The 25485-nt window shown below is 37.5% G+C and overlaps 1 pseudogene; it reads right to left on the bottom strand.

The window, feature by feature from the left end:
- Nucleotides 221–23504, bottom strand: Gm6522 (predicted gene 6522; annotated as a pseudogene).

Here is a 25485-nt window from a genome sequence, read left to right as displayed (position 1 = left end):
ACTGGGAACAGCATGCCTCTCCCTCAAGGTATCCCTGGTTCCCAGTAAGTGTGTACGATGAATTCAGGGAATTGAAGAAAGGGGGAAAGTGTCTATGACTTTTAAAAGAGCACATGAATGAATGGGAAAAGATGACTCAGGAGTTAGATTGGGGGTGTTCAGACAGGCTTTGAGTGAATGAAGGGCATTATACACTGTGAGTATAACTCTAGTGTCTCATACTTGCACTGTGTACATTCAGATCTCTCTTTAAAGTAGATGTCAGAGGGAAACGTCCCTGGTGACAGAAAGAACCACTGAAGTCATCCATGTCCAGGGGCCAGACCACGGCACCTCCTAAATTGTTGTCCTTGACCCACTGAGCCTGTTGAAACAGAGAGCATTTAGTCACTTATTTCCTGGGAATCAGGCTGCAATCTCAGCACATTCAGTGTTCTAAGCTTACCTTCAACTTGAAGCTCCTGACATTGTCATAACCAACCCACTCATTACCCTGATAGGCATAGGGTACTTCCTGGGGGGCATCCCAGACCTCAGTGGCTCCTTCATTCAGAAATGTGCAAATCTTTAAACAAATAGATTCAGATCCTTTAAATATTAATTCCAAAATGGGAAAAAATGCAATTTATTTATCATTTCTCCATTCTCTTGTGGAGTTTTCTCCATTTTCTAATGAGCCTTTAATTGTCTTACAGTAAACAGACATTTCCCTGAATTTCCTGGTTCTACAGGGTACGTCTAGACATTCCACAGACTAGGGAAGTAATCTAACTTGAGGTGAATCACCAGTCCTCAATACCACATTTTTACTTTCTGAAATTTTGTCCTGATTAATACCTAAGATAGTAGTATTCAAACTGAAAGTTTTTCTATCTCAGCCTCCTGTAGGTTGATATTCTAAGTATTTATCGAGAGGTTTCTCAGTAATCTTCTTAGCTTATACTGCCATACTGTGATTCCATCTATCTATGCACATTTCTGTGCATTGAACTTGAGGTCAAGCATATCAAACTGGGCAAGGACACAACGGAATACTAATGCTTGAATTATTTTTAAAATGTTCACGTACTGCCTTCATACTTATAGTGTATTTTTAGAATCCATCCTAGCAGTAAATAAATATCCTATAGTCATAAATATAGTAATATTTATGAATATTATTGTTTGGTATGTTGTACCAACTTGTATGTTGTAAAGTACCTCTCATTATTAATTATATAAGAGTATACTATAAACATTTGTAAGCACTTGTCATATTGTATCTGCTTAGGAAGAGTACATACTGTATACACTAAACATACACTTCAGCTGATTCCAATTCTAAAACATAGAAATGGGTCTGTAAATCACTGAGCACACTAAAACCAATATATTTACCTCATAGTAAGCCAGGAGTCCGGGTACATGCGTGTACGTCCCTGGTGGGCCAGCACTAACAGTAGGGGCACCAATTCCAGTCTTAGAAGGGTCACTCAGGATAAAGGTATGTCCATATGCTGGAAATCCCACAATGAGCTTCTCAGAAGCTGCTCCATGGTCCTTCCAGTAGGAAATGATTGAATCCTGTAGTGAGAGAAAGTAAAATTTTTGCTAGAGCATCTGGTAACCTGTGTTTGTATAGGTTAGTTCTCCCCTCTTGTATCTCCAATTGTGTGAATTTATAGCTAAGAAATAAAATCCGTTTCAAAATGGATTACTTAGTTACAGTTTTTCAGATACAATAAATGGCATAGGCTCATGCATTAATCTCTCAATTCCACTTGAATCTGTTAATGTCTTACCACATTGAGATCAGCACTCTTTCCAGTGTCAAATGGAGATTTATAGAGGGAACTATTTTCTCCAGTGTTGTCATCCTTGGGATCATGGAGATCATATGTCATGACCTGAATATAGTCAAGAGACCTGGAGTAAAGGAAAGTTCTTAGAATCAATGTTTTCATTACATTTCTTCAATTACATCCTTATATTCTTCCCTAATATACACCCTAATATATGCATCATTTTTCTCCCCATGGACTCCTGTCTTGTTCTCTGATTTCTTTTTGTTTACTGCTATGTGTGCTGAAAAAAAATGTATGTGTAAAGTTATCATCTACCACTCCAAAGAACAAAAATAAAGCAAAAGTATAATAGGACATCAGTGAAATAAAACAGTTAGAATTTAGATTGTTAATATACTTAAGAAAGCATGTGTCTTAGGGGAGACTAAGATAAAGATCATGACATAGAAAGGAATAAAGGATATAGAAAAGAAAATTAAGTTAATGTACTTCCTCATAATCTAAATAAAGTCTAATACTCATAATATATTTGAATACAAGTAATATGAATCAGTAATACAACTGCTGCAAAAAAGACGAGCTATTAAATGAAAATATCAGTCTCAGGCATGTTACACATCTAATACATAATTTTTGTACAGTCATCAGAGACAGCAAAAACAATCCAGCATATTGCAAATGCTCCAGGATGTTCAACATAACTTGATACTAAAACTGTACTGATGAACAATGCACATTAGCTGTAGACATGGAGAAATCAACCTGAAACTTATGATGCAATCTCTCTTCCTACTGGAAACCTACATCATGACCAATATATCAGTTAGACTTCTGAGGTAAAAAGACACCAATTGTCTTACCCATGCCATAAAAGTTATACACTAATGGCATTATCATTATAGAGGTAATAACCTGCTTTCTGAATGTGCATGAGGCTGAAATTTGGGTCTATTTTATACCTGTCACAGTAAATCAGCCTAAACATTCATGCTTTAGAAACTCACAGGCCCAACATGGAACCAACATTTGTTGTTTTGCTAGATTGTCATAGTATTAAACTATCATTCAAATATGCTAATGTTTCCATAGCTATATGATGCTCTAGAGTTTTTTTTCCCAGAATATCTGCTCCTTTTAAATAAAAGTTCTTAATTCATACACTCATTATTGGTTAAAGTACAGAATCTTAAGTAAGTCTTCTCAGCTATAGACATGGCATTTCTACTAACATCCCTCATAGTCAAGGTTCAAAGAATATGATACAAGAGGGTTAATGGAGAATTTACTGCTGCTAAAATAAGGAAAGAAAATGGAGAAATGCTGATTTCTTCACCATATGTGGCTAATGGAAACATCTCTCTGATGACTAAAGATGTTGAACATTTGTTTAGGTGCTTCTCCGTCATTTGATATTATTCAGTTGAGAATTCTTTGTTTAGTTTTATACACCATTTTAAAGGAGTTGTTTGGTTCTCTGGATTCTAACTTCTTGACTTCTTTGTATGTATTGGATATTAGCCCAATATCAGATGTAAGATTGGAAAAAATCTTTTCCCAATCTGTTGGTTGCTATTTTGTCCTATTGACAGCCTCCTTTACCTGACAGAATTTTTACAATTTTATGAGGTCCTATTTGTCAATTGCTTATCTTACAGCATAAGCCATCAGTGATGTTCTCAGGAAATTTCCCCCTGTGCCCATGTGTTCGAGGCCCTTCCTCCACTTTCTCTTGTATTCGTATCAGTGTACCTGGTTTTATTTAGAGGTTCTTGAATCAGTTGGACTTGAGCTTTGTACAAGGATATAAAAATGAATTGATTTGCATACTTCTACATGCTTGTCTACTGTTGAATCAGCACCATTAGTTGAAAATGCTGTCTTTTATCCACTGAATGGAAAAAAAAAAAAGATCAAGTGATAATATGTGTGGGGGTTTATATCTGGATCTTCAATATTGTTCCATTTATTTACTTGCCTGTCTTTGTACCAATACCATGCAGTTTTTAATCACTATTGAGCTTGAGGTCAGTGATAGTGATTTCCCCAGAAGTTCTTTTATTGATGAGAATAGTTTTCACTATCCAGGGATTTTGGTTATTCCAAATGAATTTGCAATTTACTCTTTCAAACTCTATGAACAGTTGAGTGGGAAATTTTATGGGGATTGCATTGAATCTGTTCATTGCTTTTGGCAGGATGACAATTTTTACTATATTAATCCTCCCAACCCGTGAAGTTGGGAGTTTTTTCCATATTCTGAGATCTTCTTTGAATTCTTTATTCAGGGACTTGATATTCTTGTCATACAGATCTTTTGCTTGCTCAGTTAGAGTCACACCAAGGTATTTTATATTATTTGTGACTATTGTGAAGGGTGTTGTTTCTCTAATTTCTTTATCAAACTGTTTATCCTCTGAGTAAAGGAAGGCTACTGATTTTTTTTTAAATTAGTTTTCTATCCAGCCACACTGTTGAAGTTTTTTTATCTATTGTAGCAGTTCTCTGGTGGAATTTTTGGGGCTACTTAATTATACTATCATATCATCTGTAAATAGTAATATTTGATTTCTTCCTTTCCAATTTTAATGCCTTTAACCTCCTTTTGTTGTCTAATTTCTCTAGTTAGAAATTTGAGTACTATATTGAATAGGTAGGTAGAAAGTGGGCAGCCTAGTTTATTCCCTGAATTTAGTGAGAGTGCTTCAAGTTTAGCTCCATTTAGTTTGATGTTGGCTACTGGTTTGCTGTATATTGCTTTTACTATGTTTAGGTAGAGGCCTTGAATTTCTGATCTTTCTAAGACTTTTACCATGAAGTGTTGTTGAATTTTGTCAAATGCTTTCTCAGCACCTAATGAGTTGATCTTGTGTTTTGTTTTGTTTTGTTTTGTTTTTTTCTGAGTTCACTTATATAGTGGATTACAATTATGGATTTTCATATATTAAAGCATCCCTCCATCTCTGGGCTGCTAGTCTACCACAAACAAGTCAGAATGGGTATGATCAAAAACATAGGTGATGGTAGATACTGGTGAAGATGTGGAGAAAGAGGAATACTTCTCCATTACAAGCTTGTATACCTGCTCTGTAAATCATTCTGGTGGTTCCTCAGAATACCGGACATAGTATAACTTTAGGGCCCAGCTATGCCACTCCTGGGCATATACCCAAAAGATGCTCCAACATAAAAGAAGGACACATTCTCCACTATGTTCATAGCAGCCTTACTTATAATAACCAGAAGCTGGGAAGAACACAGATGTCCTTCAACAGAAGAATGGATATAAAAAATGCCATACATTTACACAATGGAGTACTACTAAACACAACGACTCCATGAAATTCTTAGGCAAATAGATGGAAATAGAACATATCATCCTGAGTGAGGGATCACAGTCACAAAAGAACACACATGGTATGTACTCACTACTAAGTGGATATTAGCTCAAAATCTTGGAATACCCAAGTCGCAATTTCCAGACCATATGAAGCTCACGAAGAAGGAAGACTAAAGTGTGGATGCTCGAGTCCTTCTTAAAAAGGAGAACAAAATACTCATGGGAGGTAAACAGTGAGAGGGAATTGGGAAGAAGAGAAGAGGAAGGGGAAAAGTTGGGCAGGATCAGATGAATGGAGATGGGGATGATATACAGAGAATTAGGAATTTGAACAGATATTTGTAGTAGTATGGGATGGGGAACTGGGGTGGCCACCAGCAAGCCTCAGATGTCAACAAAGCAAGAGGCTTCGAGGATTCAACAACCATGAGATGAGATGAAATGCCCAACAAAGGAGAGGAAGAACACATAGAGACTATACCAAAAGGTTAGCCAAGGCCCTCTGTTAGAGGATAGGACCAAAAACTTAACTCCAAATTTTCAACCCAGCATGGCTCTTGTCTAAAGGAAAATCAGCGACAAATTTGGAGCAGAAACTGAAGGAAAGACCATACAGAGACTGCCCCACCTGGGTAATGATACCATATACAAACAGCAAAAGGAGACACTATTGCAGATGCCAAGAAATGCTTGCTGACAAGAACCTGTTATAACTATCTCTTGAGAGAATCTGCTATAGCCTGAGAAATACAGAGGCAGATGTTCACAGCCAACCATTGGACTAAGCACAGGGACCACAATGGAGGAGTTAGAGAAAGGACTCAAGGAGCTGAAGGGGTTTGCAACCCCATAGTAAGAAGAAAAATATCAATCAATCAGACCCCTCAGAGCTCCTACGGACTAAACCATCAAGCAACTAGTACACATGGAGGAACATTTGGCTCTAACCCCATATGTAGCACGGGATAGCATTGTCTGACATCAATAGGAGTAGAGGTCCTTAACATATGAAGGCTCAATTCTCTAGTGTAGGAGATTTCCAGGGCAGTGAGGAGGGTATAGGATTTATTTGAGGGGGAGCACCCTCAAAGAAACAGGTGGCAAGGGGATGTTTTGGGGGCTCTAGAGGAAAACTGGAAAGGGGGATAACATTTGAAATGTAAATACATATAATATCTAATAAAAACAAGAAAAAATATCTCAAAGCAGTGTGTGTTATATGCACAATACCTGCAGAATATTGAGTCACAAAATTGCACAATTTTGGGCAGGAGTTCTAGTCCCAAGCCCAACATACTATAAAGAAGTTATTACTTAATGGCTGCAAAATGATTAAATTTCAACCTCTCTTAGGAATGTGGCCATTGGTAGGTGACTCTATTCTCATGGATGACCCAAGAGCCATGCATATATTGGCTTTAGAATTTGTGTAAATCGATATTAACATCATTAAAAACTGAAAGCAGTAACCCCAGAGCTCCTGGGGACTAAACCACCAATTAAAGAAAACACATGGTGGTACTCAAGGTTCTAACTGCATATGTAGCAGAGGATGACCTAATCTGTCATCAATGGGAAGAGAGGCCCTTGGTCCTATGAAGGCTCTATGCCTCAGTGTAGGGGAATGCTAGGGCCAGGAAGCAGGAGTGGGTGCATTGGGGAGCAGGGGGGAGGGATAGGGAATTTTTGGAGGGAAAACCAAGAAAGGGGATAACCTTTGAAATGTAAATAAAAAATATCTAATGAAAAATAAATAGAAAAAAAAACCCTGAAAGCAGAAAAACCTATAATTCAGAGGGATATAATTACAGCTATTAGAATGATTTAGAGAGGAAGTTGTTAGTGAATGTATGTGATCGAAAGCACTACATTAATATATGAAATATTTTTATACATAAACACAGTATTTATAAGATCAATAAGCATAAAGTTAGAATTCTTTCTTAGGACCATTTTCGTTTCTATGTAGTCATACATGCTATGAAGCATACCCATCACAGTGCCTTGAAGCAACCAACAAATAAGTGACCTCTGCTTAAACCCACACGGGAGTCCTGAAGATGGATCCTCACTTACTGAGACAGTTCAGGGATCTTGTACCCAGACTTGATTACATCAATGATTCCTGCTCCTGTGGAAGTGAGTAGCAGCCTTGGAATGTGTTTCACAGTGGATTCTTCCTCAAAAGCTTTACGCATTTCCTACAAAAAGTACAATGTACTTACATGTTATTTCAGATATTTTTATGATAATTATGAGTCCTATAAAATTAATTCAATGGACATTTACATTTTTACTTTATTGTGTAAATACCTCAATAAATCATTAAAATTGATTATATTAATTTATGTCTACCTAATATGTATAGAAATTTTTTTTTTTGGAATTCTCAGATAAATTGTTTAATTAGAAAAAAATCATTCTGAGTGAGGTATCTAGGCTCAGTAAGATAAATATGGTATGTATTCATTTATATGTGGATATAAGTTATTTTTTTTCTTTCCATTATTTATTAGGTATTTAGCTCATTTACATTTCCAATGCTATACCAAAAGTCCCCCATACCCACCCACCCCCACTCCCCTACACGCCCACTCCCCCTTTTTGGCCCTGGCGTTCCCCTGTTCTGGGGCATATAAAGTTTGTGTGTCTAATGGGCCTCTCTTTCCAGTGATGGCCGACTAGGCCATCTTTTGATACATATGCAGCTAGAGTCAAGAGCTCCGGGGTACTGGTTAGTTCATAATGTTGATCCACCTATAGGGTTGCAGATCCCTTTAGCTCCTTGGGTACTTTCTCTAGCTCCTCCATTGGGAGCCCTGTGATCCATCCATTAGCTGACTGTGGGCATCCACTTCTGTGTTTGCTAGGCCCCGGCATAGTCTCACAAGAGACAGCTACATCTGGGTCCTTTCGATAAAATCTTGCTAGTGTATGCAATGGTGTCAGCGTTTGGATGCTGATTATGGGGTGGATCCCTGGATAAGGCAGACTCTACATGGTCCATCCTTTCATCTCAGCTCCAAACTTTGTCTCTGTAACTCCTTCCAAGGGTGTTTTGTTCCCACTTCTAAGGAGGGGCATAGTGTCCACACTTCCGTCTTCATTTTTCTTGAGTTTCATGTGTTTAGGAAATTGTATCTTATATCTTGGGTGTCCTAGGTTTTGGGCTAATATCCACTTATCAGTGAGTACATATTGTGTGACTTCCTTTGTGAATGTGTTACCTCACTCAGGATGATGCCCTCCAGGTCCATCCATTTGCCTAGGAATTTCATAAATTCATTCTTTTTAATAGCTGAGTAGTACTCCATTGTGTAGATGTACCACATTTTCTGTATCCATTCCTCTGTTGAGGGGCATCTGGGTTCTTTCCAGCTTCTGGCTATTATAAATAAGGCTGCTATGAACATAGTGGAGCATGTGTCCTTCTTACCAGTTGGGGCATCTTCTGGATATATGCCCAGGAGAGGTATTGCTGGATCCTCCGGTAGTACTATGTCCAGTTTTCTGAGGAACCGCCAGACGGATTTCCAGAGTGGTTGTACAAGCCTGCAATCCCACCAACAATGGAGGAGTGTTCCTCTTTCTCCACATCCTCGCCAGCATCTGCTGTCACCTGAATTTTTGATCTTAGACATTCTGACTGGTGTGAGGTGGAATCTCAGGGTTGTTTTGATTTGCATTTCCCTGATGATTAAGGATGTTGAACATTTTTTCAGGTGCTTCTCTGCCATTCGGTATTCCTCAGTTGAGAATTCTTTGTTCAGTTCTGAGCCCCATTTTTTAATGGGGTTGTTTGATTTTCTGAAGTCCACCTTCTTGAGTTCTTTATATATGTTGGATATTAGTCCCCTATCTGATTTAGGATAGGTAAAGATCCTTTCCCAATCTGTTGGTGGTCTCTTTGTCTTATTGACGGTGTCTTTTGCCTTGCAGAAACTTTGGAGTTTCATTAGGTCCCATTTGTCAATTCTCGATCTTACAGCACAAGCCATTGCTGTTCTGTTCAGGAATTGTTCCCCTGTGCCCATATCTTCAAGGTTTTCCCCACTTTCTCCTCTATAAGTTTCAGTGTCTCTGGTTTTATGTGAAGTTCTTTGATCCATTTAGATTTGACCTTAGTACAAGGAGATAAGTATGGATCGATTCGCATTCTTCTACATGATAACAACCAGTTGTGCCAGCACCATTTGTTGAAAATGCTGTCTTTCTTCCACTGGATGGTTTTAGCTCCCTTGTCGAAGATCAAGTGACCATAGGTGTGTGGGTTCATTTCTGGGTCTTCAATTCTATTCCATTGGTCTACTTGTCTGTTGCCATACCAGTACCATGCAGTTTTTATCACAATTGCTCTGTAGTAAAGCTTTAGGTGAGGCATGGTGATTCCACCAGAGGTTCTTTTATCCTTGAGAAGAGTTTTTGCTATCCTAGGTTTTTTGTTATTCCAGATGAATTTGCAAATTGCTCCTTCTAATTCGTTGAAGAATTGAGTTGGAATTTTGATGGGGATTGCATTGAATCTGTAGATTGCTTTTGGCAAGATAGCCATTTTTACAATATTGATCCTGCCAATCCATGAGCATGGGAGATCTTTCCATCTTCTGAGATCTTCTTTAATTTCTTTCTTCAGAGACTTGAAGTTTTTATCATACAGATCTTTCACTTCCTTAGTTAGAGTCACGCCGAGATATTTTATATTATTTGTGACTATTGAGAAGGGTGTTGTTTCCCTAATTTCTTTCTCAGCCTGTTTATTCTTTGTGTAGAGAAAGGCCATTGACTTGTTTGAGTTAATTTTATATCCAGCTACTTCACCGAAGCTGTTTATCAGGTTTAGGAGTTCTCTGGTAGAATTTTTAGGGTCACTTATATATACTATCATATCATCTGCAAAAAGTGATATTTTGACTTCCTCCTTTCCAATTTGTATCCCCTTGATCTCCTTTTGTTGTCGAATTGCTCTGGCTAATACTTCAAGTACTATGTTGAAAAGGTAGGGAGAAAGTGGGCAGCCTTGTCTAGTCCCTGATTTTAGTGGGATTGCTTCCAGCTTCTCTCCATTTACTTTGATGTTGGCTACTGGTTTGCTATAGATTGCTTTTATCATGTTTAGGTATGGGCCTTGAATTCCTGATCTTTCCAGAACTTTTATCATGAATGGGTGATGGATCTTGTCAAATGCTTTTTCTGCATCCAACGAGATGATCATGTGGTTTTTGTCTTTGAGTTTGTTTATATAGTGGATTACATTGATGGATTTTCGTATATTAAACCATCCCTGCATTCCTGGAATAAAACCTACTTGGTCAGGATGGATGATTGCTTTAATGTGTTCTTGGATTCGGTTAGCGAGAATTTTATTGAGGATTTTTGCATCGATATTCATAAGAGAAATTGGTCTGAAGTTCTCTATCTTTGATGGATCTTTCTGTGGTTTAGGTATCAGAGTAATAGTGGCTTCATAAAATGAGTTGGGTAGAGTACTTTCTACTTCTATCTTGTGAAAAAGTTTGTGCAGAACTGGAATTAGATCTCTTTGAAGGTCTGATAGAACTCTGCACTAAACCCGTCTGGTCCTGGGCTTTTTTTGGCTGGGAGACTATTAATAACTGCTTCTATTTCTTTAGGGGATATGGGACTGTTTAGAAGGTCAACTTGATCCTGATTCAACTTTGGTACCTGGTATCTGTCCAGAAATTTGTCCATTTCGTCCAGGTTTGCCAGTTTTGTTGAGTATAGCCTTTTGTAGAAGGATCTGATGGTGTTTTGGATTTATTCAGGATATGTTGTTATGTCTCCCTTTTCATTTCTGATTTTGTTGATTAGGATTTTGTCCCTTTGCCCTTTAGTGAGTCTAGCTAAGGGTTTATCTATCTTCTTGACTTTCTCAAAGAACCAACTCCTCGTTTGGTTAATTCTTTGAATAGTTCTTCTTGTTTCCACTTGGTTGATTTCACCCCTGAGTTTGATTATTTCCTGCCGTCTACTCCTCTTGGGTGAATTTGCTTCCTTTTTTTCTAGAGTTTTAGATGTGTTGTCAAGCTGCTAGTATGTGCTCTCTCCCGTTTCTTCATGGAGGCACTCAGAGCTATGAGTTTCCCTCTTAGAAATGCTTTCATTGTGTCCCAAAGGTTTGGGTACATTGTGGCTTCATTTTCATTAAACTCTAAAAAGTCTTTAATTTCTTTCTTTATTCCTTCCTTGACCAAGGTATCATTGAGAAGAGTGTTGTTCAGTTTCCACGTGAGTGTTGGCTTTCTGTTATTTTTTTTTTTTTTGTTATTGAAGATCAGCCTTAGTGCATGGTGATCTGATAGGATACATGGGACAATTTCAATATTTTTGAATCTGTTGAGGCCTGTTTTGTGACCTATTATGTGGTCAATTTTGGAGAAGGTACCATGAGGTGCTGAGAAGAAGGTATATCCTTTTGTTTTAGGATAAAATGTTCTGTAGATATCTGTCAGATCCATTTGTTTCATCACTTCTGTTAGTTTCAGTGTGTCCCTGTTTAGTTTCTGTTTCCATGATCTGTCCATTGGTGAAAGTGGTGTGTTGAAGTCTCCCACTATTATTGTGTGAGGTGCAATGTGTGCTTTGAGCTTTACTAAAGTTTCTTTAATGAATGTGGCTGCCCTTGTATTTGGCGCATAGATATTCAGAATTGAGAGTTCCTCTTGGAGGATTTTACCTTTGATGAGAACAAAGTGCCCCTCCTTGTCTTTTTTGATGACTTTGGGTTGGAAGTCAATCTTATCAGATATTAGGATGGCTACTCCAGCTTGTTTCTTCATACCATTTGCTTGGAAAATTGTTTTCCAGCCTTTTATTCTGAGGTAGTGTCTATCTTTTTCTCTGAGATGTGTCTCCTGTAAACAGCAAAATGTTGGGTCTTGTTTGTGTAGCCAGTTTGTTAGTCTATGTCTTTTTATTGGGGAGTTGAGACCATTGATGTTAAGAGATATTAAGGAAAAGTAATTGTTGCTTCCTGTTATTTTTGTTGTTAAAGTTGGCATTCTGTTCTTGTGGCTGTCTTCTTTTAGGTTTGTTGAGGGATTACCTTCTTGTTTTTTCTAGGGCATTGTTCCCGTTCTTGTATTGGTTTTTTTCTGTTATTAACCTTTGAAGGGCTGGATTCATGGAGAGATAATGTGAGAATTTGGTTTTGTCGTGGAATACTTTGGTTTCTCCATCTATGGCAATTGAGAGTTTGGCTGGGTATAGTAGCCTGGGCTGGAATTTGTGTTCTCTTAGTGTCTGTATAGCATCTGTCCAGGCTCTTCTGGCTTTCATAGTCTCTGGTGAAAAATCTGGTGTAATTCTGATAGGCTTGCCTTTGTATGTTACTTGACCTTTTTCCCTTACCGCTTTTAGTATTCTATCTTTATTTAGTGCATTTGTTGTTCTGATTATTATGTGTCGGGAGGAATTTCTTTTCTGGTCCAGTCTATTTGGAGTTCTGTAGGCTTCTTGTATGTTCATAGGTATCTCTTTCTTTATATTTGGGAAGTTTTCTTCAATAATTTTGTTGAAGATGTTTGCTGGTCCTTTGAGTTGAAAATCTTCATTCTCATCCACTCCTATTATCCGTAGGTTTGGTCTTCTCATTGTGTCCTGGATTTCCTGGATATTTTGAGTTAGGATCTTTTTGCATTTTCCATTTTCTTTGATTGTTGTGCCGATGTTCTCTATGGAATCTTCTGCACCTGAGATTCTCTCTTCCAGCTCTTGTATTCTGTTGCTGATGCTCAAATCTATGGTTCCAGATTTCTTTCCTAGGGTTTCTATCTCCAGTGTTGCCTCACTTTGAGTTTTCTTTATTGTTTCTACTTCCCTTTTTAGGTCTAGTATGGTTTTGTTCATTTCCATCACCTGTTTGTATGTTTTTTCCTCTTTTTCTGTAAGGACTTCTACCTGTTTGATTGTGTTTTCCTGTTTTTCTTTAAGGACTTGTAACTCTTTAGCAGTGTTCTCCTGTATTTCTTTAAGTGATTTATTAAAGTCCTTCTTGATGTCCTCTACCATCATCATGAGATATGCTTTTAAATCTAGGTCTAGGTTTTCGGGTGTGTTGGGGTGCCCTGGACTGGGCGAAGTGGGAGTGCTGGGTTCTGATGATGGTGAGTGGTCTTGGTTCCTGTTAGTAGGATTCCTACGTTTACCTTTCGCCATCTGGTACTCTCTGGAGTTAGTAGTTATATTTGACTCTGTTTAGAGATTGTTCTTCTGGTGATTCTGTTACCATCTCTCAGCAGACCTGGGAGACAGATTCTCTCCTCTGAGTTTCAGTGCTCAGAGCACTCTCTGCTGGCAAGCTCTCTTACAGGGAAGGTGCGCAGATATCTTGTTTTTGGACCTCCTCCTGGTCGAAGAAGAAGGCCCAAAACAGGGCCTCTCTCAGAAGCTGTGTTGCTTTGGCAGTTCCCAGAAGCTGTCAGCTTCTGTGGTGCAGACTCTCACCTGTGCAGACTAAAATCCTAAGTTCCAGGGAGTCCTGGAACCAAGATGGTGACCGCTGCTCCTGAGGCTGAGGCCGTCTCCCGAGCCAGGCGGACACCTGTCCTCTGGTCCGGACGGTGGCCGGCTGTCTGCGGCCCGCCAAGAGTGCTGCCTCAGCGGCTCTGTCCTTCTGCCCGTCCCAGAAGCTGTCCGGTTCTCTGGTGCACCCTCTAACCTGTTCAGACTAATTTCCTAGGTCCCGCGGAGTCCCGGAACCCAGATGGCGACCGCTGCTGCTGAGGCTGAGTCCACCTCCCAAGCCAGGCGGACACCTGTCCTCTGGTCCGGATGGTGGCCGGTTGTCTGCGGCCCGCCCAGGCTGCTGCCTCAGTGGCTCTGTGCTTCTGCCCGTCCCAGAAGCTGTCCGGTTCTCTGGCGCACCCTCTAACCTGTTCAGACTAATTTCCTAAGTTCTGCTGAGTCCCGGAACCAAGATGGCGACCGCTGCTGCTGAGGCTGAGGCCCGTATAGAAATTTTTAAAAAATATTTTTTTAGAAATCCATGATTAGAATAAAGGCTCCAATGTCTGGTCAAAGCTGATTCTGAATCCCACACTCTGGAAGTGACTCCCGTCTGAGCCTGTTTCCTCTTGCAATGGTGCAGAGAGGTGCTGGCATTGCTCTGTTGTAGAACTAGCTCATAGGACCTGTATCCTTCCTAATCAAATATTGAAATGAGAAGATGGTAAAACCTGAGTAAGAGGTCCAATTCAGTGCCTGTTTATAAACCACAGGATTCTATATGTGTCTGATCATATCTTAAATTTAGGTCCCCCTCATAGCTGAATTATGTGGGTGTGACACACATTGTTTAAAAGAATATGTTTGTTTCTTTTGTTCATTTTTCTTCTCATTTTTTTCTTCTGATATGTTTTGTGGGTATGGTTCATTGTGTTATTTCTTTTTTTGAGAGAGGTGATAGAAGACATGAATTTGGTTGGGCACAGAGGTAGGAAAATGAGTTAAAATGAAATTTTATGAAATGAAAAAGGAAAGCAAAGCACCTCGTGTTGCCATTGTGGTAAGAGGATTAAATGATGAGAACATTTTACTTGTCAAAGTCATGAGAAAATGAGTGTTATAGATCACTTCAGATGTTAAACCTATCAATTGTAGCATGTGTGCTTAAATTTTGTCTTGTTTAATGAAATCACTCATTACTGTAAATGTCAGTCAGAAGCATAATTTAGTCTACTTTTCAGATCTATTTCTATCAAAGTTATTTAAAAACAATATCTTTTCATTCATTAGTACTTTTTAGAGACTGGGTAAAAATTCATTGAGTGCACTGATTATGAAAATAATTTGTTGCTAAGTGTCTAGAAGGACAGAATGAAATTTTTAATACATAAATAATGTTTTTTTTAAATCCTTTTAGGAGAAATTTAATTTATTTTTTTCAGAACTTCTAGGAGACATAAAGGCATTGTGCATGCATATAAGCACCGGAGAAACCAGGGAAGTTTAACATACAGCTTCCCTCTTCAAGAGATTAAGATGTATAGGTGTTCTTTTTGGATTGCTGGCAATTATACAGTTTAACCGGGTGATCCTTTGTTTTCTGATAAATCAGGTTCTTCCTATATCTACTATAACTTACTTTCCCCAAACCCTTTCCCTGGAAACCTTAAGCATCACTTTTAGGCCATGAATCCAATCTGTATAAGTGATATAGTTTGGGCTTTACAACAGCCTAAGAGACTTTGTATGTTATCTTATGTCATCCAGACACTACTGACAGCCACACACTTTAGGTTTACCTCAGTGGAGCTGCAGAGACACCAAAATCATGGTCAGTTTCTCTGTGTCAACAGAACCCATTCTTGTAAAATTGAGTAGATGTGTTTTCGTAAATAATGTCAATGTAAACATGTGTTAAATTGTTATAATCTTGGAACTGATTTAATTGTTATTTGAATAATTTTTTCTAAATTGTTTTGTGACTAAATATGACTAAAGAAAAAATGGTCTGGGGTCAACTCTAGAGTCCTGATCTAGCACTTGTTACAATAAATATGGGCTGAGCCAAGTTTCATTTCATCCTCACCCTGATTTTTTTTTCTACCTGATGAATGTCATGCAAGAAATCACCACAAGAATTGCTTTATATTCCACTCATTCTTATTGGTGATCACCTACCACTGAAGCTAACTCCAGTACAGGGTATGAAATCATATTTCATACCATGAAGCTTAAAATTGTATGTTAATCAACTTCTTGACATAAAAAAGTTAGAGTCGAAAATAGAATGTGGCTCCTCCTCAGAGGATATAAAGTAAAGGCTTCATAATAATGAGTACTAACAGCTTTCATAAATTTCACTTAGATGAGAAATAGGCTTACAAGAGATTTGTGATCAAGGCAAATATTTATTCTATATCAGGTCCAAGGATGAGCCAAAGGTATGAAATGTTCTGGGACAAGACCATGTGAAAGTGCTGCTTTGAATTTATAATGAGTTTATAGAATGAAACACTGCTTTGAACTTACTATCCTTCTGTACTTCCCCCTTTGTGTAACATATTCTCTATGAAGTAGTCTTTTTCTTACATAGGAACTTTTGTCTAAACAGCTATAAAAAGCTGGAAACAAAAATAAAAGTGAGTATAGCCCCTTTCTCTTTCATCCAGTGTATATGTGTCTATGTGTGCCTGACTTTGTTTCTTTCTTTCCCTTTCTCTCTGGCTCAGGAAGAGATAAAGAACTCCAAGCTAAAGAAGATAGGAAGGGAAAGAAAAAAAAAGAAAAAGAGAAAAGAAAAAAAAACTTCTGAGGACAATCACCATCCCTGATCTCAATCAGTATTACATAGCAACAGTGATTAAAAACTGCACGGTATTGTTTGTAACAGGCAGGTAGATCAATGGAATAGAACTAAAGACCCAAAAATGAACCCAGACACCTATGATCACTTGGTCTTTGACAAAGGTGCTAAGACCATTTTCAACAAATGGTGCTCGTTCAACTGGCAGTCGACATGAATGCAAGTTGATCCACTCTGATCTCCCTGTACAAAGCTCATGTCCAAGTGGATCAAGGACCTCCACATAAAACCAGATACAGAAAAGCTAATAGAAGAAAAGATGGGGGAAAGCCTCAAACACATGGGCACAGGGGAAATTTTCCTGAGTAGGGCACCAATGTCATATGCTCTAAGATCAGGGAAAACTCTTAAAGCCATTGCTGCTCTGTAAGCCTTCACCAGAATCGCTTCAGGATTAGGACTTTACTGCACATTGTGATTATGATGTTTACTGAAACTTCCCGGGGAGCTTCAATTTGTACTCTCCTGATTTTACCAGTTCCTGTTAGTCTCAGTAAACAGCAAATATCAGTAAATATCAGCCAGAGGTCCACATATGAAACACTACCTTTTACTCAGTTGACATAATGAAAGATTAGGATTATTAATTAAAATAAAAGAACTTCAAGCCTCTCTCCTGGCCAGAATGTGCCCCCTTACTCAGAGAGTAAGTGCCCAAGTAATTAAGTTTCTTTCATTAAGTGTTTTTAACAGAAGTTTATTGCCAGAAGGTATCATTTTTGGGGCTCAGAATAGAATTAATTTCCAGAGCCATCAGCTTCTTGGCCTGAGAACACAGCAGGTTAAAATTACACAAGCCATCACCCTTTGGCCTCAGAATAGCAAGAGAGTTAAACTGTCAGAATCACCAGCTCTTTGCCCGCAGAATAGCAAGAGAAAGTTAAATTGCTAGAAGCCATAAACTAGTGGTGCAGTAAGAGAGAGTTAAAGAGAAAGGTTATCAGCCTTTCGCTTTCATCTGACTACGTCCCTCATAAGCACCTGTCAGGTCAGCACACTGCCAATATATTATTAATGTCACAAAAGGCCAAGTTTTGTCATATGTCTTAACTATTATGAACAATCCTTTAAAGTAAACCAAGGTGTTGCATGAGAATTACAAATCCTTAAATAAATATAAAACTCCCATATGATCAGAACTTGATGCCCTTTTGAACTCACATATCTTACCAAGTCACTTTATCACAGTTCTCTAACTCTTCATTAGGAGAGATGCCTCCTTACCTAATTTAATGACAACAAAGTCCTTCTCAGACCTAGAGCAAGATTCACTTACTCAGAAGTGCTTCCTAACCCTTCTTCAAACCCAGGCAGGTACTCACAAGATTGAGTTTCTTTTGCACTCTGGTGTTTCATGCCAGTTATCAAGATGTTTCCTTTGTTGCCCAGATTACCTCATATGTGTGACTTATGAAGCTAAACCTTCTGCCTTGTTCCTTGATTAAAACTGTACCCTCTAACTTCTGGCTTATAAGGATTGAACTCTGCATGAAAACAACACAAGTAGTTGTGAAACTTACTAAGTATGTGATCCTGGAAAAATACTCAAACACTCTCTGTACATTACTGGTTTTGTCTGTAACATGAAGATCATAACACTGGGCTTACTCCCTACAGGGCATATGATGATGCACTATGGTTCTAAAATGGCATGGAATATAATGTCTCATGTGTTTGTTGAACAAAGGAACCATAAGTTAGGACATATACAGTGCTAAGATTCAACAATTCTATATTTGTTTGATTTAGTAAAAGTCATAATCCTTGAAATGGAGAAATTTAAACCTTTTAGGACAAAAGAATTTTTCCAGTTGACCCACCTGCACCAGCACACTGAAGAGAGGTTTGTCCTTAGGATCACTTCCTCGAGACCCAGGGAACTGCCAGTCCAAGTTGAGGCCATCAAACTTATATTGGCGAAGGAATTTGATAACTGACTGAATGAATGTCTTATGGTTTTGAGGAGTAGAGACCATGGCACTGAACCTTATGCATATTGAAAGAAGTTAGTGTTAGACTTCTATGACATGGACACCTTGTACACAAAACAGTTTACAGCTGATTATTGACACCCTGTCCTTCATCATGATGCCCTGTTTCTCTCTCATCCTCCCTTTATACTCACATCACCTACCTCATAATACCCTTTATTTTCCCAGCACCATATTAATTACTAAAAACTTCCCCTGGCATTTGAAATTTATGTTCATCCTAAATCATATTTGTCTTCAAACATTCCAAGTTCATATCTAGTACATGAAAATTTCTTCCTAATAAGGGGCCATAGTTTTATTTCAAGAAAAGTTAGTCTAAAACAAAATATGACCAGCCTCTGGTCTTGAGAATATGAAATAATTTAAGAAAAAGCTTGTATTTTAGTAGTTAAAATATCTCATAGGATGCATCCGAAAATATCAGGCCAAATTTGAAATTGTGAATCACATAAATATACCTGGAAAATATGTTTACTGTTTCATTTGAGGCTCTGTTATAATTCTTTATATGTTAACCTACATACTTAATAGATTTCCTTTAATTTACTTTGCAAAATGTGAAGTAATCCACATGTGATTTTACATCTCTAGTCTGCCTACAAAGCCTAGTAGCCCATGTATATAGAACTTACGGGGCAGGTCCAAACTTCCATCCTCCAATGGCCAGGAGAGTTTTTAGTTCAGTGTTCCTCAAAAAGGACAGAAAAAGCAAAATATCAAAATGCTTGGCCTCTATTATATAAAATATCGGTGCTTTAAAACATATTTCTCATACTATTCATTTTTTCTGACGTAACATCACATTACAGAAGGTTTTTTCAGTATTGAGTAATTTTAATACAGTTCTTCATTATCATACTTTTAGGGCAGGTAAATTAAATAATAGTATATTTGAGAAGTGTTTACCAAGTAGTGTAGTGACTACATGTCTGTGCAAGTAACTTAGAACCGTAACTAACTCACATTCTCCCTAGTAACAAAAGTGACAAGTATATGGATCTTTATTATTTTCTCAATACTCATCAGTAAATACAAATCATTCTTTTTGGAAGTATACATCTTCCCTGAAATACGTTTGTTTTATGTTTTGTTTTGGTTTTTGGGGTTTTTTTTCTTTTTGATTATTAGCTATTTTCTTCATTTACATTTCAAATGCTATCTCAAAAGCCCCCCATACCCTTCCCTACACACTCCCATAACCACCCACTCCCAATTCTTGGCCCTGGCGTTCCCATGTACTGAGGCATATAATGTTTGCAAGACCAATGGGCCTCTCTTTCATATGATGGCCGACTAGGCCATCTTCTGATATATATATGCAGCTGGAGACACGAGCTCTGGGGGATACTGGTTAGTTCATATTGTTGTTTCACCTATAGGATTGCAGACCCCTTTAGGTCTTGGGTACTTTCTCTAGCTCCTCCATTGGGGGCCCTGTGCTCCATCCAATAACTGATTGTGAGCATCCACTTCTGTGTTTGCCAGGCACCTGCATAGCCTCACAAGAGACAGCCATATTAGGATCCTTTCAGCAAAATCTTCGAACCTCATAAAATTGCAAAGCTTCTGTAAGGCAAAAGACACTGTCAATAAGACAAAAAAGCCACCAACAGATTGGGAAAGGATCTTTACCAATCCTAAATCAGATAGGGGACTAATATCCAATATATACAAAGAACTCAGGAAGGTAGGCTCCAGAAAATCAAATAACCCCATTAAAAAATGGGCTCAGAGCTAAACAAAGAATTTTCACCTGAGGAATAGGGAATGACTGAGAAGCACCTGAAAAAATGTTCAACATCCTTAATCATCAGGGAAATGCAAATCAAAACAACCCTGAGATTCCACCTCACACCAGTCAGAATGGCTAAGATCAAAAATTCAGGTTACAGCAGATGTTGGTGAGGATGTGGAGAAAGAGGAACACTCCTCCATTGTTGGTGGGATTGCAAGCTTGTACAACCACTCTGGAAATCATTCTAGCAGTTCCTCAGAAAATTGGACATAGTAATTCCGGAGGATCTCGCAATACCTCTCCTGGGCATATATCCAGAAGATGTGCCAACTGGTAAAAAGGACACATGCTCCACTATGTTCATAGCAGCCTTAGTTATAATAGCCAGAGGCTGGAAAGAACTCAGATGCCCCTTAACAGAAGAATGGATACAGAAATTGTGGTACATTTACACAATGGAGAACTACTAAGCTATTAAAAAGAATGAATTTATGAAAGTCCTAGGCAAATGGATGGACCTGTAGGGTATCATCCTGAGTGAGGTAACCCAATCACAAAAGAACTCACATTATACGTACTCACTGATAAGTGGATATTAGCCCAGAAACTTAGAATACCCAAGATACAAGATACAATTTGCAAAACACATGAAACTCAAGAAGAATGAAGACCAAAGTGTGGACACTTTGCCCTTTCTTAGAATTGGGAACAAAACACCCATGGAAGGAGTTACAGAGACAAAGTTTGGAGCTGAGACGAAAGGATGGACCATCTAGAGACTACCATATACGGCGATCCATCCCATAATCAGGCTCCAAACGTTGACACCATTGCATATGCCAGCAAGATTTTGCTAAAATACGTTTTTGACATGTCAGATTCCATAACAATTTATTAGCAATTTTGAGAAAACATTAAACTTTTAGGTTCCTTGCCTTTTCTCAGAGATTCATTTTCTGTGGTAGGAAGAGGCATTGTTTCCAGTAATCCACTTAGTTTTGATGAAAGTCATGCCAGGGACACTATTAGATATAAGTCCTTGTATTTAACTCATTTGCATTTGAAAATTATAGCTTAGATTTTTCCTAAACATAATTTTACTGCCTAAAGAAGATGTCACCTAATCTTCTAGACCATTGGTATGACTAAACTGCCTAACTTGTCAATTGATGGAAATAAATGTTCAGTTTATTGTTAAATATAACAAAACTTGTATAGATATCAAACATTTATGATTCTTGGGAGCAGGGTTATTTACCTCCTAATACCCCACAGTTCTAGCTTCCTGAAGCAATTAGCAAAGATTGCAGATTTTGTTGTTTTCCAAAAAACAAACAAAAACCCTGATAAAGAAAAGATGACCACAACACTGATGGTTCCAACACTATGATATCTTTTACACAGCCAGAGCAGGTTGTGTAAAAAAATAAAGGAATTATGTACTGATTTGCTATTTAACGTGTGGTTTTTCTACTTTTAAGTGACAAAATTCCCACGGCAGGAGGTTCCTAGGAAAATACTGTTCACACAAGTAATTCTAACAAGAACTTGTGACCCAGGTTCACAGTACAGACAAAAATAACCTGGAAGTGAAGTGGGAGGTAAATGTAAGATATGTAGCAGAAGATGGCCTAGTTGGCCATCATTGGGAAGAGAGGCCCCTAGATCTTGCAAACTTTATATGTCCCAGTACAGGGGAACACCAGGGCCAAGAAGTAGGAGTGGGTGGGTAAGGGAGCAGGGCAGGGTTAGGGTAAAGGGAACTTTCAGGATAGCATTTGAAATGTAAATAAAGAAAATATCTAATAAAAATATATGAAGCTTCTGAATTATTGAAGGAACATGGAGAAACCTCCATTTGGTTGATTTGGACCATGAATTATTTTGTTATGTATCACAAAATTACAAGCTAGTATTGAAAGATTAAAATAGCTTTGTTGTGTTTTTTCTCAAAAATAAAAATAGAGAAAGAAATAAACTGAATACAGATTTGGAGGTTTAGACTTGTGGAAAAAATTGCAAGATATAATATGATGATGAATTAATATAAAATGCATAGATCAGTAATTGAATATCAAGAATAAAAACCATTTTGTAAAACAGGAAAATCCTTGTGACCCTTTTCTTAAAGAAAGACACTTGTTTAAGAGTTAAAGTAAGCAAACCTAACACCATGATTAAAGGATAAATTTAATAATATTATTAATTATTTATTTATTATTTATTTATTATTATTAATAAATAATACATAATAATACATTGGCCTATCTTTTCATGTCTCTCATGGTAGCTATAAAAATAGAAAATAAAACCTATCAATATCATCAAGTATATGAATGAAGCAAAAAGATTGTACAGTACTTGTGTAAATATAACTAAGTACAGTTACACAGAAAACCATTATGAATATATTTCAGAATGGTAGATCTGCCATGTCACATGATCAAAAAACTCAGTCTTCAGTTTATCTCCAAAGTACACATACCCAAAGTTTTCTAGAGGAGGCAGTGTGTCAAGAGTAACTGTAGCTTGATTCACAAATAAAACTTAAGTCACAGCAATCACCAAGAATTAGGTGAAAGGACAAATGTGCCGTGTTTCACATATATTCAGAAACACTACTCAAACATTAATATTGAAATTTTTTGGAAATATATTTTTGAAGCTGGTAGGCATAGTATTAAATGAAATAGGTGTAAGACAGGCAAATAGAATATGGTCTGAATTAAAAATAATATCTGTAATATTTGAACACATACAATGTGAACATAAAATGATGATTCTAACTGAGCGATAGGAACATAGTGTTGGTCAAACAACAGATGAACCAGGAAGACTATTTCCAGAAATAAGAATAGGAATAACCCTACATACAAAATGTATATAAATGTATATAGAGACATACAGATGTATATGCCAAATCCTAGGAAATGAGTGATAAAATAAGTAAAAAGATGAAGATACAGCCTGTCTCAATTTAAAACTGAAGAATACATTGATGGAATCATCATGCAACTTTATTGATTCTGACATACATTTTCAGAAGCACTAAGATATAGCAACTATTGGCACACTGATACCAACCAGATGTCTCTGTCCTTACCTGTCTTTCAGACCATTTAATGTTTCATAGTCACGCAAGTCTTGCTCATGTGTGTAAGTGATCTCATTATTCTGCATCCCAGCAAAGGCATAGATCAGGTGAGTACACAGGCAGGGGTCAATAGTACCAGGTTTGAAACTCCCTTGTCTTGGCCTGTCCTTAGCCCAGCTGGTATAGTAGCACATCAGCTGGTAGGAAGATCCTGTGGAAAGTTATCAGAGGATTAGTGTCATGATGTAGATGCTTTAACCTTGGCTAACAGTTTTGCCTTTATTATCTTATTTGTTTAGTATCAGACATTTTCTAGTCAGAAAGAGATGAGTGCTGCAAATATTTGTGCAAATGAGTAGCACTAACTAACTAGCCAATGACTCAGTTACTTATAATTGTAACAAATTCATAGTCAAAACTCAGTTAAAATTTTAAGCCTCATGAAAAAAAAAACAGAAAAAATATATTATCTGTAAAACCCAAAAGTTGTCAATTTCAATACTCTCAACACAGCTCATTAGTTAAGACAGTAGAGAAAACTGATAGGATTCTACTACCCAGGAGGCAAATCTACTACATTTCCTCCAACCAATTATCTCTTGATATTTGAGTCTATATATCAAATGAAAATGAATCATGAGTAGCAGAAAATCGCATTAAAAATAATGAATCGGTATTAAACAGTTATGTTGAAGAAAAGTTTGATCGAAAACTCACCCAGCTATACGTTCAGAAGAATTGCCAGACCTAGAAAGAGAGAAAGACAGGGAGAACACATTTCTTGAACTGGATCAATTTGTATAACCATAACAATTGGCATAACATAAAATTTGTAATCCTTGTAGACCATCTTACTAACTGTAGATCATTATATCATACAAAAGAATAGCCTTTGCAAAAATAAAAATAAAATTGTTTCAACAATGTGGAGACCTTAAAGTGATCATGTCTTTCAAACTTTGCTTTACTCTGTAGTACAACCTATCAATATTTCATATTTCACCCTCAATGTCCTGTTTGTTATTCCCCCATTAAGTCTACCAGACCTAGAAGAATTTCTTAATGAAGTTATTCAGAGCTTTACCTCCTTAATGTTCATACATGTATGAATCTTACTTCTAAGAGCTGTAATGAATCAAGCTTTCTCCAGTTGATGCAACATCTAAAGCACATAACTGAGTATCTCCAGGAACCTTTTGGATGTTTGAAAACATTGATCACATGCAGGTGCCAGAGAAAACATAATGACTGAATCCAATTATCAGTTTGGACTATCAGTGGGCAGTTTAGGATGGGAATCATGCCTGTTGATGGCATTTTTGTTTCCTTGTAGTGTGTGTGTGTGTGTGTGTGTGTGTGTGTGTGTACTTTGAATAATGGTGTCTAAATATTTGCCCAAATCTGGTTTTCTATTAGAAAACCTTCTTACTGTGCCTTTCAAGTGATGAATTGTAGGTGTGAATCATCATTATGAACTAAAGCTCCTCTAATATGAATTTTTTGCACATTGAGAATCAAGTCATTTGAATAACTTTTTGAAACTGTACAATGTTTCTGAATCACAGATGTAAAGAATAAGTTTTGAACAACTTGATTAAAACAGTGATTAACTCTAACTCTTCCGTTAACTGTCTGTCTATGACAGATCTATATCACCAAAGAAAAAAGAATAATGGAGGACAAATGTGAAATGATGCTGAATAAATAAGAGGCAAGAAATGTAGACAGCTCTCTCTCAGAATCTACTCATTCCTATCCCTTAAAATAGGTTCCAGGACAGAAATTAGAATGAAGTCACAAAATTCCATTTTCAGAAAGAAAGCATAGGAAGAGGCATAGGATAATAAATGGCTGAAAAAAAAACATTAAAGAACCCTGGAATGTATGTGAGATATTAGTGCTGAGCTTGTGGCATCAATGTAGGCACGAGTGTTCTCCCAGAAGTTGGACTTATGACAGCTAAAAAATCGTGAATAAAGTGACACAATTTGAAACGATAGATGAAGAATTTGAAAACATACTGTTCTTTAGTTAATACTGTTTCTTTCAGGCAAGACTAAGGCTCTATGTCTGATTTTCAACTTACCTGTTACAACAATGAGATTGGCTATGATGTCTTTTGGTCTGCTACAGAATTCTTCATTCAGTTGGCTTTTGTATCATTTCAGACCTTGATTATTAAAACATTTTCTAGATAGAGAGTTATTACCAGAAT

This window comes from Mus musculus, chromosome 3 (genome assembly GCF_000001635.26).
Source record: "Mus musculus strain C57BL/6J chromosome 3, GRCm38.p6 C57BL/6J".
Taxonomy (NCBI): domain Eukaryota; kingdom Metazoa; phylum Chordata; class Mammalia; order Rodentia; family Muridae; genus Mus; species Mus musculus.
This window is presented reverse-complemented; position numbering and strand designations above follow the sequence as displayed.